The 17,039-nt window shown below is 40.6% G+C and overlaps 1 pseudogene; it reads right to left on the reverse strand.

The window, feature by feature from the left end:
* Positions 1-485: 485 nt before the first annotated feature.
* On the reverse strand, positions 486-605 carry LOC129890948 (5S ribosomal RNA; annotated as a pseudogene).
* Between the last annotated feature and the right edge of the window lie 16,434 nt (positions 606-17,039).

Raw genomic sequence — 17,039 nt, forward strand, 5'->3', positions numbered from 1 at the left:
TAAGATATCTAGCAGAACCAAGTTAGAAAGGTCTGAAAGCCGCCAATAATTGGATAGAAGCCAGAATGCTACATAAGGCAGCGTTAAGAAGTTTGTGACGAGACCCTGAACAACATAACACTAGAAGGCGGCTGCGTATAAAAATAGAAGAGTGTAACCATAAAAGGATATCAACCAACTTAAGAGACATTACGAAGGATAATGACAGCATGCTAGACCAAAAACCAAAACGTTGGTCATAGAGTTAGTCGCAAATGATGTTGCGATAGATAAATAACCAAAGGAAAAGGAATAGAAAGCCTCCTATGGTAGAAAATAAGGAGAACACAAAGTGAATAGAGGATAGTGGAGCTAAAGGTCTACGCCGACACTGGATGCAAGATAACAGACGAAAGGACAGGGCAAAACATAAAGACTTGCAAGACAACGCTGAGGTAAATCTGGAGCTAAGTTGAGTGCCTGCACCTCGTGAAAAAGGTTACAATGAAACGCGACACAAAGACTTCCCAGGAAGGTCACCCATCCCAATATTACTCTTCCCCCAGCACGCTTAACTTTAAAATTCTGATGGAACTTAATGCGTTAGTGCTGGTGTGATCGCGCGAGATGGAGGAGTTTAAACTAGCGACGGAGAAACGATATGAGATTATGTACCCAGAGTATTATAAGATACGTTAAGGCAATTGTAACAAGGGCTTAAGCAAAACAAGAAGGATTAGCTAATTGCTAACTGAGGACGCACTCAAATGCCACAACTCTTCAACATAGAACCAGTGGGCGAGGGAATTTCGACACCACTTGGTAGCCAACTCTAAGGGCGAAAAAGTAGAACCCAAAAGATAAGGGTACCAGCTGATGTAATTTACGAATGACAGGAAGTAGTGCCCAAGGTCAAAAATTTCACAATATGACCAGGACTACAAGACTCACTTCGCACTCCAGCACTAGATGAATCTAGAGGGAATGTTACTTGTGGATTAACGATATTAGTCCCTGCCTCTTCGATCAAAGGTTACCTACTCCGCCGATAAAGTATAAAATTGTAGAGTAAAAGAGTGGTAGGACCTTACGGAGTCCCCATAGCTATTATTCCCGGCAAAGAACCCCAAGTTATAATTAACTACCGAGAGATGCAAAGATAGGTTAAGCCAAACTATCGAGATGGAATTGGTACTATGGATGACATACTACATGGCCACGATTGGGCCAAAGATCTCCCCCGACATCGAATGTAGGATAAGGGAGAAAAAGGCGAGGTAAAACATGAGGACTAGCGAGATAATGCTAGATACTTCTTGTACCCTCTCGTCATTTTGTAAGGGAGAAAATGACACAGGGTAATATGTCTAGAGGGTTACAAGTGGGGGTAAGGAAAGTGGTGAAAGATTTTAAATGAAACTGGCAGAACTAGCTGGTTACTAAAGGATGACAAGCTTATATGCCAAAATTCCTTCGGAATTACACCAGATCATGTTAGACAACGTACAGAATGACTACGAGAGACATTATATGAGGGGACTGCATCATTATTCGGTAGTCAACCCTAAGGATTGGAAAAAAAAGAAGGGAAGAAGGACCCAAAAGATAGAATGCCAATTACATTTTTGAAAAGAGTCTAGAAGGACTATAGAGGCTAACGAATCAGTTTATTTGCTTTCAAACAAAACCACCTATGCAGCTGGCACTAGGTGAAGTTATAGGATAAGAAGGTAATAAGGTTCTGTGAGGTTTCCCCATCTAATATATCAGATAGAGGGACTTCAATTATGATTAACGTCTAGAGATCAGTCTAAGAAGAGGTCGGGAGCACCGACAGGCCTTCATACCGCATTTTCCGCGGGCTGCTAAATAGGCTAAGCATACTATCAACTGCTAGAAAATATATTGTGAGCTTATGAGGATGGCTTTAAGTGTAGCTAGGGCTATCGTCCACCACTTATTGAGTTTACCTACAAGAAGGGCTACCGTTTCGATATTCATATGACCCCCCTACAAGATGTTGTAAGGCAGAGTATATAAGTCTCCTTGTTGGGGAAAAAGACTAAGTTGGTAGACTAAATAGGATTAAGCAAACTATTGACTAACAACCCAGAGTCAATAGAAATGATGTACAGATAATCGATATCAACATTCAGAGTTCAAATTGATGATTGAATGTTCATAACAGAGTCACCTAGAAAAGGGAACTTAACCCAAAATATATTAGACTGTATCAAGTTACTCATAAGATGGGCAACGTGGTGGGTAAGTTGACCTTACCACCTCACTTGGAAACTATACGCCCAGTCCATCAGATAAGAATGCTTCACAAAGGTACTGACGAGCCACCTAGGGTATATTCCATAGATAAGGTCTAGGAGATGGAATCCTGTGAGGCAAAACCTATCTCCATCTTAGATCGGCAAACTAGAAGATTGTAGACTGAAGATGTGCCTTTCGTCAAGATACTGTGGCAAAATCAAAACCAGAAAAGGGGATGACCTGAGAAATTGAAAAGTAGAACAAGTATACGAAACTTCTATCTCGCATGGGATGGGAAATTCTTTTCATCTTTGCTCTTTTTAGTCTTGTCGTACCAAGTAAATCCAGGTGAAGTGTGCCTTTGTATCAGTATCATGATTACCAGCTAAGGAGGCTGAAAGGAGATGAAGTATATGGAGCTATAGTAGCCAACAACCTTGGAGTTGTTGTGGAGAAAAGTGTGGCTGCATTCGAACACCTGCATGGGGGTCCAAATGTATGGTTGCTGCAGACCTGCACCTACAAGTAGCCAAGGCAGCAAACAAACATGGTTGTTGTAGTTCTGTACATGGGAGTGTGTTGCTTTTGGCATCTGTTGTTGCTGATGCTGTTGAACTTCATCTTTCAAGTCTGCACTTTCAGCTTCAGCTCTGTGGTTGAGTTGTTGTTTGGTGTGTGGTTGAGCAGTTGTTTGGTGTTGTGTTCCCACAGTATGTATATGAAGTTGATGGAGATGTAACATGTTACAACTACTCATGATATTGTTGTTGGTTCTTGGATGTTGTCTATGAGGTTGTTGGAGTTCCATCTGAGTTCCACTGTTGCCTGTATCTCCAACAACCTGCACAAACAAACAAGCAAACAAACAAGCAAACACACAATTCCAAGAGCAGTTCCAACAGTTCTGAATGTGGTGCCATTCCTCTGTTGCAGCTGGCTTCCTCAAATTCTGTATTTGCAATATTGAGAGACTCCCATATGTTGTTTGATGTTGTTGGTTGTTGCAGTGTGTCAGTTCAGCAGCTTCCATGTGTAGGAGTTCTTTAGTATACCTGCACAAGCAACTAAAAGGAAAGCATACAAACCTGCCAATCTGCAGGTTGCTGGAGCTTGCATTTTGGACTTGTAAGTGCTCCTTGTGTACTGCAGATTGTTTGAGCTCATTTGGTGTACCAAAGCTCATCATCAATCCTATACTTAATGGACTTAAAGTTGCCACCTGTAGGCAGCTTCTTGTTGCCTCCAATGGAGAGATGAGCAGCTCCTTTGAAGGTGTCACGACCCAACCCCGTAGGCCGCAACTGGGGTCCGACCTGGACCCTCTTATGCGTATTTATCAACTACACTTAAGTTGAACCGTGTGTGATGTGATACTATATACAAAAGCCCCAATAGTTTAAAACTTTTTTTGTACATGTAGCCTCTTTCATTTGTATCATATCATGAAGGGCACGTGAGCCGACAAGGCTGCTATAACAAAGACATTCACAACATATCGGATAGGTAACATTGAAACTAATTCACAAACAACCCACATAAACATATGTCTACAGACCTCTAAGAATAGTAACAATAACATATGGCGGAACAAGGCCCCCGCCGTACCCCTGAATGTACAAATATATACATTAAGTGACTAGCATCAAAATTTAGGCTCCAGAACAGTGAAGCACTTCCGACACAGCTGAGAGAAACTCCTATGCTGATGAATCTCTAGAATAAACATCTGTACCTGCGGGCATGAAACGCAGCCCCCCGAGAAAAGGGGGGTCAGTACGATATATGTACTGAGTATGTAAAGCATAACACATCGTAACTGAGATCATAACTGAAATAGGGATGCAGGGGACAAGTATAATAACTAAATAAATTACTGTACCTGCACCTTAGGACACATAAATCATACACATCATCATATGCTGTGCCCGGCCCTCTAGTGAACTCGGTGTTATAATCACTTCTTCATAATCACATATCATCATATCATAATGCATTTCATTTCATCATATCATCGTATACGGTATCATACCATCGCATACGGTATCATCTTATCATGTATATCATCGTATCACACCCGGTTCACTGCGGGGCTCAGGGTCACAATGTATTGCTTTAATCTCATATGCATGCCTACATAAAGTATCCGGCCCTTTGGTGAGGGACTCGGTGAATGGAGTGGTGTACGTCTATAGCGTAATATCATAATATACATATGTACCCAGCCCTCTAAGGAGGGACTCGGTGTTCCTTCCTTATTTCACCACATATACTATCATATTACAGCCGGCCCGGGACTCGGTGAATAATCGTATCATCATAACATATAACATATATCACACCTCACGTACGGCATCGTCTCCTCGTGCGTGGAACTATACACATCCGGCCCGGGATGCGGTGAAAGAAGCAGTAACACTGTGCACGATAACATATCCCGGCCCATCGTGGGACTCGAGGAAGGATGGGTTACAGTATGCAAGAGTAGAGTAGTGAGAAACCATATGCAACTAAGTCATTATCTAAGACTCAATGAAACAGTCAAGTGAACCGTCACCTGAAGACTGGGGAGTAATTATCCGAGGTATCCCTTTAGATGTCATTAGGGCTTACATCAGTTAGGGCCTCAAGAATCACAGACATGCATCCAGACAATGCCATATAACTTATGCAATCAGAAACATGGTTTATGCAATCAAAGACACAGTTATGCAATCAGAGACACAGTTATGTAATCAGTGACATTGATCATTCCAGAGATTTCAAGGAAAGGAGCTTGTATCTCCACTTACTATTCACTGTATAGCAGTCTTGAGAATGATTGTTTGACTACTTTCAGACTCTTAATATTCAGGAGTAACTACAAGTCACGAGTTACAATCAGAGCTCATAAATGGAATTACCTCTAAACCTATATCATATACCATTTAACTTAAAATTAAGCCATTCCAAAGGAAAAAAGAAATAGGCTTTACATGTACTAGTTTTCATTACATAAAAGACTTAAGGGCAACAACTCAGCTATTGCAGGAGTTCTAACATCAAGAAGTAAATAAGAGTTTCGACTTATATTCAGGGCTTTATGAATGGATTGAATCCCACATATCATATACATATCATTTATAACTTACATCTAAGACATGCCAAAAGAAAAGAAAGATAGTTCTACATACTAATTCCAAAAATATGCCAAAAGAAAGCTTCACATACCTTGTATGGACTTCTCTTAATCACGTCCACATCGTTGTCCTCGAAACCTATTTAACATGGAAGTAATGTAAGTATTAACAACCTTGGACTTTTCAGCAACTTAGACTACCCACGAGTATTCATAACATTCATCCCTTCGCTCGCCTTCTCGACTAGTTCCTTAACTAGTTAGGATGTTAACGAAAATCGGACAGCACCTCCCCTATAATGTGCCCTATCCGAAATCCCAACCATGTCCTTAGAACCTTCATCCAACCAACAATGCAACCAGCAGCCCATACATATACATATTATGACAAAATTACTCAATATGAACCCCCAATAATTCACTCGAAACTAAGATACCAAAACTAGAGTTTTTAATCTTTCTTTCGCGAATTATTTAATTGCAAAGCCTGTGGCTGCAACCAGAAGCTCCCACACCTCATTTAGATAACTTTTAGACCCTGCAACACGCCACAACAGAACCAGCAGAAGCCCCTACACGTACAACACTTTATTTCGACAACAACTTAACTATAGCGATTCTAAATTCGTTAATTTCGAACGCTGAACTTTTCAAACCTTTTCCCCAACTTCCAGCAGATCCTAAGGTGTGTAATACACCATAATTTAACATCATAAACTTCAAATTAGAGGGTAAGAACTTACCTTTCCCGAAATTGGCTAGAACTCGCCAAAATCGCGCCTCGGAAATATTTTCAGCATGCTGTAACGTCGTGGCAGCTTGCTGTCCGTTTTTTGCTGCATCAAATCCTAATTTTGTACTACTAATACTTCCATATCATCTTAGTATACGCTAATTAATTAATTTACGGAAGAAAGTTGAGAAACTCACCTTTAATCTTCAAGAACCAAAGCTGCCTCTCTTTTCTCTCTTCTCACGTTTGTTTTCTGTTTGTTTTGCTGCAGTTTGAAGACCAAAACTGAAGTATATCCCTAATATACATACATATATGTGGTCCCAAGGGGTGACACATGTCAGCCCCTAAGGATGACACGTGTCAAGCCATGATTGGCCACCGTGTCATGCTGCCAATTAGGGGCTGCCACGTGGCAGCGGGGTCCACCTCCCCCAAGCAGCTGCATCACCTACTTGACCCTAAGTAGGTGCATAACCTGCTTTCTTGAGGTGCTGCCACGTGTCGCTCCTCCATTGGTTGCCACGCGTCGTCTTTTTCCTTTCCTCGCGGGTTCGTAATTTCGTCTCACTTTAAGAGCCTATGTAATCCGTACTATGTAAGCTTGATATATCCTTAAGCAACTTAAGTGTATAAGACTCTTAACTTAGTGTCTTACGTAGGCAAATAGAGTCCTACGACTCATTTCTTAGCCTCCAACTCTTTCCGGATTCTTATGACCCTATCTCCAACCTCCCTTCTCGCGAGGTATCACAATCTTCTTTCCTTAGAGTTGTTTGATAGTGTCATAGCTTATCCGGCTCACATGATAGTGTCTAAGGAACTTAAGAAGATGTTTCGAGCTCAAGAGTGCGGGGTGTAACATCCTTCCCCCCTTTAGAACATTCGTCCCCGAATGTTGAATAAATCTTTCCCTAAGACTTTATACGGATCATAAGGAGACTCCTTTCTACTGGAATGACATACATTTTCATCCAAGTAATTAATATATGAGTTCCAAGACTGGAGGCTATCTGTAGATATCGAGAATAGGTACGGACACCTATGTTTCATGTCCTTTTCAACCTCCCAGGTTATGCCTTCACGATTCTTATTCCGCCACAGTATCTTGACGGAAGCTATGTCCTTAGTTTGCAACCCGTTTAATCTGCTGATCCCGGATGGAGATAGGTTTCCCCTCATAGGATAACTCCCTGTTACGTGGACCTCCTCCACGAAAAATATTCTGTGAGCGTCATTCCCATTCTTACGGAGCATTGATCTGTGAAAACTGAATGTATTGTTTCAAATCGGATGGTAGGTCCCATTCATAGGCAGCTTTATCTATTCTAAAAATGCCCTGTGAAAGATCGATGTATCCCCTTCTTGCTGACTTTAGGCTGCTAATCGATATCTTGTTCTGGAATAAGCTTTACTTCCTCAATAATTTAGTGGATCACATCTGGGCCTGTCCCTTAATCGAAGGGCAAAATGTCATACTAAGATTCATCTCGGTTGCTCAATCCCTTTCGAAATGATTTCCAGCAGTTAGTTGTAAATTGAACTTTTCTATCTAAGATAATAGATGTGGGGACTCCGTGAAATCTTATTGTTTCCCTGTTATGTCATTTCGCAGAACCCTCAGCTGAATATGCCTTTCTAACTGGAGGGGAACAGGTTGATTCTATCAGCCCATCTACCATAGCCCGTATGAACTCCCAGTTCCTTAGAATGCGAGGTCAGCTCTTACTATAATACATATTAACTGCTTTCCACCTCTGAGTCGGGGTTTTCATTCCCTGAGATAGGCTATCAGACTGCTGATGCTTATTTTAACTTAAGCTATTGTACAACTCCTCTTAATCCAACCTGTAATACCTTAGGTATGCTATCTTGCTCTTTTACTCAGACCCTCTTTCCAGTTTTATTACCATACATCATATTGTAATCCTTACATAAACGTGTGTACGAACATAGAGCAGTCCAGAAAATTCCTTAGCATTGCTATACTAGTGGCTTACCTCCTTTAGTCGAGGTCAAGGTTCCACTATGGATCTTGTCCTTAATACCGATTATATCTGAATAGTTCTGCCTCGAACCATCTTACACTTTTCCTAAATAGATTCTAAATATGGCAATCACATTTTTATTACTGACTTTCTTTCATCGAGTAATCATTTGACCTCGCTTTTAGTATGCCAATATTCATAGCTTGCACAACTATTCTTGTGCCATTTTCATGAGGTGCATTGTATTTCAGTCATAATCTTTTCTGCTCTTGGCTTACTCTAACCCGTATTTATAATCTCTTTTTGTCATACTTGTTTTGTTCTCTTTCTCACTTCCCAGGGGGTCACCCATCCCAGTGCTACTCTCATTCGAGCACGCTTAACTTCAGTGTTTTGACGGAATCCGGTGCATTAATACGGGTATGATCGCGTCCATCCCTTATGGGGTCTCGTTTGACGTTTAAGCGTCCCCATTTACATGCGATAGCATCAGTTGATTTTCTTTTACGCTTGTACTTCTTTTGTCCACTTACCCCCTTTTAGGGTGTACCTATGTCATTCTCCGTATATCTTCAGCTATTTACACGCGAATAATTCTATTCCAATATATTTAACGGGTTGCACCATATCTACATCTTTTGTTAAATCATCCCCACGTTAGGTTGCCTTTCTAGGAAACCCTAGCACAATCATAGGGTGCGGTAATATTTGGAATATCTCGAATCAAATCTCATCTAATGATTGATACTCGAGTAGTATCCGTAATGTAGTAGTTCACTCAAAGACATATTCCATTCATCCCAATCAGTAATTAGCGAGGGCTTATAATTGGTGCACATTCCCCACTCGAGTGTACTTATACTTTAATGACTCATGTTTCGAGCTTCATCATTATACTAACTTTATTCCAGTAGATACCACTAATCATTAGAGTGGAGTCACGTGTACACCATACTTCTTTACGCCTCCTAAGCTTGCACCCTTGTCGTGTGCCTAAGGCTCATTTCTAATCCTGCTTAAAACCACATCAACTTCGTGGTAGTAGGGGCCTTATCTTATTACTTTTTCATCGTACTATACCTCCAGTTCGTAACTGTCTATGTCTCTTTTTGTTCGATACCTATACTTAATTAATCGCATCTATCTTGAGTGCCTCTATTAGAACTTCTGTATTATTCCTTCAACTCATTTCCATTTTTGGTTGGGCGTAAGGAATTCCATATTACTCTTTATTTCCTTGCACTAGCCATCCTTTTCGTCATCATATAACCTTTATTCGAAACTTTCCTTATGGAACTTGATAAATCTTCCTTATTTGTTCCATAGCTTGCTTTTCCGTTCCACACCTATCTTTACATTCCATTTACATGGACCACATCACACCTTCTAGTTAATTCCTTACTAAGTTTTGCTTATTCTAATAATGGTTTTTGCTATGTTCACCTGGTACCTTGTTCGCATTCAGACCAATAGTATAATACCGCTTGACTTTCTTCACGATTCTTACTATGGGTTACTTACCCTTCTTAGCTAGTCTTGTCCTTAATGTTTCATAAGCTATCTTATTAACACTTCATATCCGTCACAATTCTTTTCCCTTTGTACTCTTGTCTTACTCTTGTCTTAACCATACGGTTACTTCCTTCAACTATCACTTGTCATAGTTTATCCCTATATCAATTCAGGCAATGCCTTACTATCTCGTTTTATCCCGATCTATCATTCCTCTCTGAGTCATTTTCTTTGGCTTATAGGTCCTTTCTAACTTATTCTACTATTCCAGTATCGTCCTCCTAGTTTCTATTGCCATTAACTCAGCAATTAACTTATTTCTCGAGGTCAGCCATACTTGTTTAGGCAAATCTCATCATTGTTGCGAGGACAACCTTTTAAGACATACTGTAGCCCTGTATCTCATTCTCCTCTTATTTCTAGGAAAATTTGGGCAGAGTTTCCTCTGTATTTCTTACTATCTCAACACCTGCACGCATAAAATACCAACAATGCCTCATAGGGCACACACATATACATTCATATTGTATAACATCTCAGCCACACATGGCACACATATATAGTCATATCACCTCACATCGCAGCTACACAGGGTGCCCACAATTAACAATATGGAAATGAACTTACCTGTTATGTCCACTCGAGCTACACCTGTTATACTTTCCTGTTTACCTTTCCTTTCACTTTTCAATTATATCTGTCAATCGCATTTCAATACCTTATCTGACATAGGTCCTTCATGCCTTTGCTTACCTGTGTGCTTCATAACATCTAATATCGTCAGTTACTTCCTTCTACCGGCGTTGTCTTCCTGCTAAAATCGTAGGTTAGTATGAGGAATTTCATTTCCTATAGCTCGGCACTATAGCACGATCTTAGATATGAAAGAAAGTAACATCTTAAATGTCCTGTAGCCTCATGTCTATAGATGTGGTGCACAACACACCGATAAACAATACTCTACTAGACACGGTCTGTAGACATTCCAAGGACGAACTGCTCTAATACCACTTCTGTCATGACCCAACCCCGTAGGCCGCAACTGGGGTCCGACCTGGACCCTCTTATGCGTATTTATCAACTACACTTAAGTTGAACCGTGTGTGATGTGATACTATATACAAAAGCCCCAATAGTTTAAAACTTTTTTTTTGTACATGTAGCCTCTTTCATTTGTATCATATCATGAAAAGGCACGTGAGCCGACAAGGCTACTATAACAAAGACATTCACAACATATCGGATAGGCAACATCGAAACTAATTCACAAACAACCCACATAAACATATGTCTACAGACCTCTAAGAATAGTAACAATAACATATGGCGGAACAAGGCCCCCGCCGTACCCCTGAATGTACAAATATATACATTAAGTGACTAGCATCAAAATTTAGGCTCCAGAACAGTGAAGCACTTCCGACACAGCTGAGAGGAACTCCTATGCTGATGAATCTCTAGAATAAACATCTGTACCTGCGGGCATGAAACGCAGCCCCCCGAGAAAAGGGGGGTCAGTACGATATATGTACTGAGTATGTAAAGCATAACACATCGTAACTGAGATCATAACTGAAATAGGGATGCAGGGGACAAGTATAATAACTAAATAAATTACTGTACCTGCACCTTAGGACACATAAATCATACACATCATCATATGCTGTGCCCGGCCCTCTAGTGAACTCGGTGTTATAATCACTTCTTCATAATCACATATCATCATATCATAATGCATTTCATTTCATCATATCATCGTATACGGTATCATACCATCGCATACGGTATCATCTTATCATGTATATCATCGTATCACACCCGGTTCACTGCGGGGCTCAGGGTCACAATGTATTGCTTTAATCTCATATGCATGCCTACATAAAGTATCCGGCCCTTTGGTGAGGGACTCGGTGAATGGAGTGGTGTACGTCTATAGCGTAATATCATAATATACATATGTACCCAGCCCTCTAAGGAGGGACTCGGTGTTCCTTCCTTATTTCACCACATATACTATCATATTACAGCCGGCCCGGGACTCGGTGAATAATCGTATCATTATAACATATAACATATATCACACCTCACGTACGGCATCGTCTCCTCGTGCGTGGAACTATACACATCCGGCCCGGGACGCGGTGAAAGAAGCAGTAACACTGTGCACGATAACATATCCCGGCCCATCGTGGGACTCGAGGAAGGATGGGTTACAGTATGCAAGAGTAGAGTAGTGAGAAACCATATGCAACTAAGTCATTATCTAAGACTCAATGAAACAGTCAAGTGAACCGTCACCTGAAGACTGGGGAGTAATTATCCGAGGTATCCCTTTAGATGTCATTAGGGCTTACATCAGTTAGGGCCTCAAGAATCACAGACATGCATCCAGACAATGCCATATAACTTATGCAATCAGAAACATGGTTTATGCAATCAAAGACACAGTTATGCAATCAGAGACACAGTTATGTAATCAGTGACATTGATCATTCCAGAGATTTCAAGGAAAGGAGCTTGTATCTCCACTTACTATTCACTGTATAGCAGTCTTGAGAATAATTGTTTGACTACTTTCAGACTCTTAATATTCAGGAGTAACTACAAGTCACGAGTTACAATCAGAGCTCATAAATGGAATTACCTCTAAACCTATATCATATACCATTTAACTTAAAATTAAGCCATTCCAAAGGAAAAAAGAAATAGGCTTTACATGTACTAGTTTTCATTACATAAAAGACTTAAGGGCAACAACTCAGCTATTGCAGGAGTTCTAACATCAAGAAGTAAATAAGAGTTTCGACTTATATTCAGGGCTTTATGAATGGATTGAATCCCACATATCATATACATATCATTTATAACTTACATCTAAGACATGCCAAAAGAAAAGAAAGATAGTTCTACATACTAATTCCAAAAATATGCCAAAAGAAAGCTTCACATACCTTGTATGGACTTCTCTTAATCACGTCCACATCGTTGTCCTCGAAACCTATTTAACATGGAAGTAATGTAAGTATTAACAACCTTGGACTTTTCAGCAACTTAGACTACCCACGAGTATTCATAACATTCATCCCTTCGCTCGCCTTCTCGACTAGTTCCTTAACTAGTTAGGATGTTAACGAAAATCGGACAGCACCTCCCCTATAATGTGCCCTATCCGAAATCCCAACCATGTCCTTAGAACCTGCAGCCAACCAACAATGCAACCAGCAGCCCATACATATACATATTATGACAAAATTACTCAATATGAACCCCCAATAATTCACTCGAAACTAAGATACCAAAACTAGAGTTTTTAATCTTTCTTTCGCGAATTCTTTAATTGCAAAGCCTGTGGCTGCAACCAGAAGCTCCCACAACTCATTTAGATAACTTTTAGACCCTGCAACACGCTACAACACAACCAGCAGCAGCCCCTACACGTACAACACTTTATTTCGACAACAACTTAACTATAGCGATTCTAAATTCGTTAATTTCGAACGCTGAACTTTTCAAACCTTTTCCCCAACTTCCAGCAGATCCTAAGGTGTGTAATACACCATAATTTAACATCATAAACTTCAAATTAGAGGGTAAGAACTTACCTTTCCCGAAATTGGCTAGAACTCGCCAAAATCGCGCCTCGGAAATATTTTCAGCATGCTGTAACGTCGTGGCAGCTTGCTGTCCGTTTTTTGCTGCATCAAATCCTAATTTTGTACTACTAATACTTCCATATCATCTTAGTATACGCTAATTAATTAATTTACGGAAGAAAGTTGAGAAACTCACCTTTAATCTTCAAGAACCAAAGCTGCCTCTCTTTTCTCTCTTCTCACGTTTGTTTTCTGTTTGTTTTGCTGCAGTTTGAAGACCAAAACTGAAGTATATCCCTAATATACATACATATATGTGGTCCCAAGGGGTGACACATGTCAGCCCCTAAGGATGACACGTGTCAAGCCATGATTGGCCACCGTGTCATGCTGCCAATTAGGGGATGCCACGTGGCAGCGGGGTCCACCTCCCCCAAGCAGCTGCATCACCTAATTGACCCTAAGTAGGTGCATAACCTGCTTTCTTGAGGTGCTGCCACTTGTCGCTCCTCCATTGGTTGCCACGCGTCGTCTTTTTCCTTTCCTCGCGGGTTCGTAATTTCGTCTCACTTTAAGAGCCTATGTAATCCGTACTATGTAAGCTTGATATATCCTTAAGCAACTTAAGTGTATAAGACTCTTAACTTAGTGTCTTACGTAGGCAAATAGAGTCCTACGACTCATTTCTTAGCCTCCAACTCTTTCCGGATTCTTATGACCCTATCTCCAACCTCCCTTCTCGCGAGGTATCACAATCTTCTTTCCTTAGAGTTGTTTGATAGTGTCATAGCTTATCCGGCTCACATGATAGTGTCTAAGGAACTTAAAAAGATGTTTCGAGCTCAAGAGTGTGGGGTGTAACAGAAGGTATCTTATGTGCCTGCACATAACAAATGCAATGGGGCTGCTGCAGCTTAGTTACAGATGTTACAGGGAGGGTGTTGGCATGAATGAGAGGCTGACTATTTGGTGAAGTCCTAGCATGCCAGGTTGTTGTTTCTCTTTTGTTGAAGTAACTTGAACCTGTAAAGACAAGTGACAAGAAGACAAACAAGGAGGATAGATGCACAGGCTGCTACAGGTTCTTTTGTAGCTCCAAGTTACTTCCATAGTAAAGGAGGTTAAGATGCATGTTGTTGCAAGCTACTTCCAAGAGGGGACCCTTAGTTGTGATCAGGATCATCTCCTTAGGGTACCTGCACCCACCAACATAAACAGAAAAACACACATACAAACAATTTTGCAAGTTATAGTAACTAATGACTTGTAGGTGTTCCTTGTGTGCTTCAAGTTGGTGGAGTTGTTGCTGGGGTGTGTTGATGTTAGAGAATGTGGATGGAAAGCTGAGTGTGCTGCTCCATAGAAGCCCCAGGATATTGCAGCCCTTATAGCAGTTCCAAAGAGGGCCTAAGCAAAAACAATCAAACAAAGACAAGCTACCAAACAAACACAAAAACCAGGAGGGAATTGCAATTCTGCACAGTCCTTGTGTAGGCCTCTTAGTGAAGGTATTTGTTTTGGTGGTTGTATCTGTGATGTGCTCTATGTAGGTGTTGAGAAAACATGTTGATGAGTCCATCCTGACATCTGCAGCTGCAAATACACAGCAACTAACTAAAGACAAGCAAAGACCTGTACAGGTTAATAGAAAAGAATGGGTCTCAAAGAGAATTTTGGAGCCTGTTAGCATTTTCCATGTCGCTCGACTAACGTCTCCACTTATCCATTTGAGCTGAAACTTTCTGAAGTTTGCATATATATCCTTTCCTTTGGCCATGCAAAGTTTGAAGGCTTGTTTCCCAAGTTGGAGCTTCCATTTAGCAAAATTCTTCCTTTTTAAGCTTAAGACAGCTGATTGTTTCAAGCTCGCTCGCCTAACGTCTCCAATTATCCGTGTGGGCTGAAATTTCTTGGGCCTTGTCAAAATAATATATGCTGCAATCCCCCAACTCTTGAAACTTGTATATTAATCACTTAGGTGGGAGTATGTATGATAACATCAACAAAGAAACTCCCAATACTCTGTATAAAGTTCTAAGGGAGATTTTGTTTACCAATCAGGGACGAATGTTCTAAAGGGGGGAAGGATGTTATACCCCACACTATTGAACCTTGAAACATATCCCTAATCTTCTTGAAAGTAGCCATGAGACCCCTACTATCCGCACACATTAAACAACTTGGAGGAAAGAAGAATGTGATACCCCGTGAGAGGGAAGGTTGGAAATAGAATCGTAGGAATCCGGAATGAGTTGGAGGCCAAGAAATGAGTCGTAAGACTCGAATTACCTATGTAAGCTACTAGCTTAGAAGTCTTACATACCTAAGCTACTTGAGGACATACCAAGCTTACGTAGAATGGATTACACGGGTTCTTAAAATAAGACGAGATTACGAACCCACAGAGAAGAAGAGAAGATGACACGTGGTAGCCTAGGAAGGCAACACGTGGCATCACCTCAAGCAAGCAGGTGACCCACCTGCTTGGGGGTGGGCCCCACCAAGGACACGTGGCAGCCCCTAACTAGTTGCATGGTTACATTGGCCCAATAAGGTGTGGACACGTGTCCCCCTATGGGGATGACACATGTCACCTCCCAAAAATAGCACATAAAGGTATGTTAATGACTCTTAAGTCATTCATTTTCAGCAAAAAGGAAACCAAAGAGGAGAGAACAAACGTGAAGCAAGAAAAGGATTAGCTATGACTTTGGCCAAATTTAAGGTGAGTTCCTCAATTTTCCTCCGTGAATTAATTATCTATAATGTTTTTCAATCATGTGGGGGTGTATACATGTGTGTTAGGATGCCTACGGAACCATGGTTGCAGTTTACACTTGGAAAGAAATAAGAGAAAGTTGAAGGAGAAAATGTTAAGAACTAATTAATAAACCCGTTTTTGGAAGGGACTGTTGTTAGTAATATTGGTATAACTTCTTGTGTACAGATTCGTTTTGAATGATTTAATATGTTTTGGAAAGGTACTCCATATGTCTATAACTTTCATTTAGACTGTCAAATCCAGTTTTGCCTTTAGACTCTCGAAAAAGGGTGATGAAGTGTAGAGGAGGTACTTCCCAGATTTTGGGTTTGGAAATCCTACACGGATTGCTGTTGGTGTTTTGGGCATATCTTTTCGTATAAAATTGATGTAGGGGTGATTCAAAATTGTATGTGGCCCAAAGACACATGTATATAACTTTCATGAAGGACGTAAATCCTGTTTCCCTCCATTACCCCTTCGAAATAAAGCGACAAGGCAAAATAGTAAGCTGTCCAGAATTCACGTTTTGATAGTTTTGAGTGAGTTGTTGCTGCAGGGGTGTAATGTATTGTTGCAGGGCCTAAATGCATTCTAAAGGGGATGTGGATGCTTCTGATTGCAGCCACATGACCCCTCATTGCGTATAATGAAAGGCGTTACAAAATAAAGGCTAGACGCCCTATTGTGATATCGTATTTTTGAATAAGTCATTTGGAGGTTATGTTGTATATTGTTGGTGTGGATTACTTAAACATATGCTGCAGGTTGTTGTTGTTGGTTGGATGTAGGTCTTAGGGACCTAATTGGAAATTTGGATAGGGCACATTATAGGGAAGGTGCTGCCCAATTTTCGTTAACGCCTTAACAAACTATAGAACTAGTCGAGGAAACGACTAAGGAAATAGATTCCATTAATACTAAGGTGTAACCTAAGATGCTGGAAAGTTAAGAGTAGTTGATATTCATATTACTTTCATATTGAATAGGTTCAAAGGACGGCGAGGAAAACAGGATAAGGACTAATTCAGACAAGGTATGTGAACCTTCTCTTGGTATGTTTTTGGTATAGGTATGTAAAGCCTATCTTTTCTCT

Source organism: Solanum dulcamara, chromosome 5 (genome assembly GCF_947179165.1).
Source record: "Solanum dulcamara chromosome 5, daSolDulc1.2, whole genome shotgun sequence".
Classification (NCBI taxonomy): domain Eukaryota; kingdom Viridiplantae; phylum Streptophyta; class Magnoliopsida; order Solanales; family Solanaceae; genus Solanum; species Solanum dulcamara.